Source organism: Quercus lobata, chromosome 9 (assembly GCF_001633185.2).
Source record: "Quercus lobata isolate SW786 chromosome 9, ValleyOak3.0 Primary Assembly, whole genome shotgun sequence".
NCBI lineage: Eukaryota > Viridiplantae > Streptophyta > Magnoliopsida > Fagales > Fagaceae > Quercus > Quercus lobata.
Window position 1 is genome coordinate 6,533,073 of NC_044912.1, and position 3,326 is coordinate 6,536,398.

Genomic DNA, 3,326 nt, shown 5'->3' on the forward strand with positions numbered 1-3,326 from the left:
CAAATATTAATTTCGAGAATAGTTTATACCCTTAGGCTCTAATTAATCCCTTTACCAATTTAGCACCTTCAACTTAAATAAAAATATACTAAATAAGTGTTAGATTAAAAAAAAGACACTAATTTCTAGATCTATCAAAGTATCAATATGATATTGTAATGCATAAATATTGTAACCTTTTTCGATAATCTGCATCAATACTGTACCTATCTCTGATTCTCAGTATGTAGATTGAGATTGATTGTGCATTTTTGGTAGAGAGGAAAACTTGGAAGATAGAAGAAAGTGTGGAAGGAAAGTAAAGATAGAAAAGTGAGAAAAGAAAAAGGATTGTTTACCACTATACGTCTAAGGGCTTGTCCGTTGTCTTGAGTCTTGACTCAGTTGACTGATGAGTGACGGCTCTTGTCCCTTGTGTTGTGTGTAACGTGTTGTAGGCAATTGGCAGGCAAGCACAGTGACAGAAGCTAGGCTAGCTAGCTCTTGTTGGTACTTTGGGTGAATTTTTTCTTTTTCTTTTTGCTTGGTGGTATTTTGATGAATTAAATAGTTATTTTTCATAATATATTAATTATTTGTTTTGATATATTGTGCTTCATGCACCAGTATCAGTATATGTAATTAAAATATATTTTTTAGTGAATATTTTTAACGGAGTGGGTCTTGGGTTATCCGGATCGAGTTGGGTCGGATTGACCTATAAAAAATTGGGTTGAATCACTGATCAATCTATTTTTATTTCGGGTTAAAAAAATTAAATTCAGAACAAATATTTTCTAGATTAAATCAAAAAATTCTAACCCGTATTGTCATGTTTACCAATAAGGTTGCCTTCGACAAATCTACGTTTGTATTGGTTTTCCTTCTACTAATATTTTGACCCTAGTTTCTCGTTTTTTTTTTTTTTTTTTGATAAACCCCTAGTTTCTCGTTTGGAGGATCTCATTTGATGCTGCTTTGATGGAAGGCTGCCAAGGCCTGTTCGTTGATCTACCTAGTTGTCTTATCTAAAGTCTAAATAGTTGTCTTATCTAAATTGTCTAGCATTTAAAAAAAGAAAAACAATGCCATTTTTTTTTTCTTATTTACTCTCAGCCATACACGTACCCGGTACCCTGAGACTGATTTATCTAACTTGTCTCTAATTCTCTTTATTAGACTTTTGCTCTCATACTCAACTCACTCAGTCACTTAGCTCAATCACATACTCACCTTCATTTTCTTCCAAACCCTAATCCCGCCAAACAAATATTAAAGTTTACCTCTCAATCTCAGATTCTCAGGCTCCCACCTAACCATTTTTCTCTAATCTTTTGCCCTCAGTTAGTCTCCTTCTCATCTCCGTTCTCCACCGTGGCTCTGCCACTATGTAGTTGTCTTTGGTAACCCTAACCCCTAATTTTTTTTGGTTTTATTTTGAGTTCACTGAATGTTTCTTGTTGATTCTAATTTTTGTTTTTTTGGGGTTATTTTCTTGTAATTTCAGGGGTAATTTAAGAGATTCAGTTTCAGCCTAGTAAAGGACTAAATCTCAAAGGCTTAAAGAGTTCCTGGGTATTTTCTCATACTATTTATAATATTTTTTTTTGAGTTCACTAATGTTTGATTTCTTTTTTTTTTTTCTATGCTGTTTGATTTTGTTTTAAGGGTTATTTTCTCTTGTTATGGTTGAGACTTGATACTTTATAATTGTGTGTTTGATTTGGAATGTTGTGACAGGTTTAGATTTATTAATATGTGTTAATGTGTTTAATAAACACAGGTTTAATTTGATAGGTTGAGAGTTAAGTCATATTATAGTTGAGACTATACTCTATAATTGTGTATTTGATTTGGAATGTTGTGAGTCTTGTGACAGGTTGAGATTTTGTGTTCTTGTGGTTGAAACTTGATAAAGAAAGGCTCAGTTCAAAAGAAGTAAAAATGGGCTCAAAATGCTATTTTTTAAAGGCCCAAAACTTAGAATAGTAATTTTTAAAAGTCCAGCCCATATAACCGAACGAATCTCACCGAGCCGTTAAGATTAACCAACAAAGAAATTTAATATGGACCTTTGGTCAAATTTTTTTGAAAGGAAACATTTGTAAGGTTAAAGGTTTTAATAAACCTGAAGTCAATTTTTTATCTATTTAGTTTTTTTAGTGGAGAGTTTTATAACTAAGCTGATATTTGTTAGTTATTTAAATAATTCGATTATAAAAACATTTCCTTATTTAAATTTTCTTAACCCCCCCACCTATAACATTAAAACACCCTTGATCACTGAGATTTTGATACTGATTGCTTTGCCAGTTTTGGTATTTGCAATTCAAATTTTGAGAACTGAGACTTCAAGGAAGGCGATTACATTCCTCTCTTCTCTGTGAAATCTCATATTTTCAACGTTTGCTTATGATCTTCTATTTGAACTCGAGCTTGGAATTTTTTTTTTTTTAAATTCTTTTGATTTGGTTCTGAGCTTCACTTTGGCTGCTGAGAATTTCTCCTTTTCTTTTTTATCTATCGAATTTGTGCTAAGAATTTGAAAAATTAAAGAAATGAAGTTTTGGGTCTCAATATCTTGATTTTGTTTAAGAAACTGTTTGCTAAGTAAATCATTTATCCATTGTTAGTCATAGAAAATATTCAGTGACACATATTCATATTTTGATTTTGAGCTTCAAAGAGAAATCTTTATAGATTGTTTTTTTTTTCCACTTGCAGTGAGGCAAATTCTTCTCCCCATGTCTGGCATTACATATGGAGCTCGCTTCGTCCTCCTCAATCTTTGCATCATCCTCCTCCAACGACGTTCCTGATCACTCAATAACAAGGGTCACAAAAATTTTGATCTCTATGTCTGATGATCTTGATGATAAAACCCTGTTCAAGGCCACTGAAAAATTAGTAACGGCTGAATGGAGGGAAGCTTTCATGGCCTTCACTCCGGATAGACGACTGGGCTGGATCAAGTATCTGACTAGGTCATCCTAGGGGAGTTTGTTCAGTTGCTTTGTATGGTTTAGTGGGGGCACATTGTATTGTGCTAAGGAACAATTATGTTATTATATTTGAATATGTATGTTAATGACCGTATTATTTGGTGGTTTTTTTATGTTTATTACCTTCTCTTGTTACAAACAGTCTGTGATACTGACTTATTATTGTATAAAAAAACTTGTGACTTATCTGCACTATATCTGCAAATTGTAAGCCCCTCCCCTTTTTCTTTTGTTCTTTATTTATTTCTTTGAAGTGTGGTGTTGGGTTTTTTTTGTTTGATTAGAAAGTTTTAGGATTGGTGGTTTACTGTTCTCGGCTATTATAGTATTTTGGGTTTCGAGCAT

At 32.8% G+C, this 3,326-nt stretch overlaps 1 long non-coding RNA gene across 1 annotated transcript; it reads left to right on the forward strand.

The window, feature by feature from the left end:
- The first annotated feature begins 1,128 nt into the window (after window positions 1-1,128).
- Window positions 1,129-3,087, forward strand: LOC115960560. The gene is made up of 3 exons (XR_004085202.1): window positions 1,129-1,382; window positions 1,487-1,554; window positions 2,704-3,087. It is a non-coding gene; the product is annotated as an uncharacterized LOC115960560 (long non-coding RNA).
- Window positions 3,088-3,326: the final 239 nt, after the last annotated feature.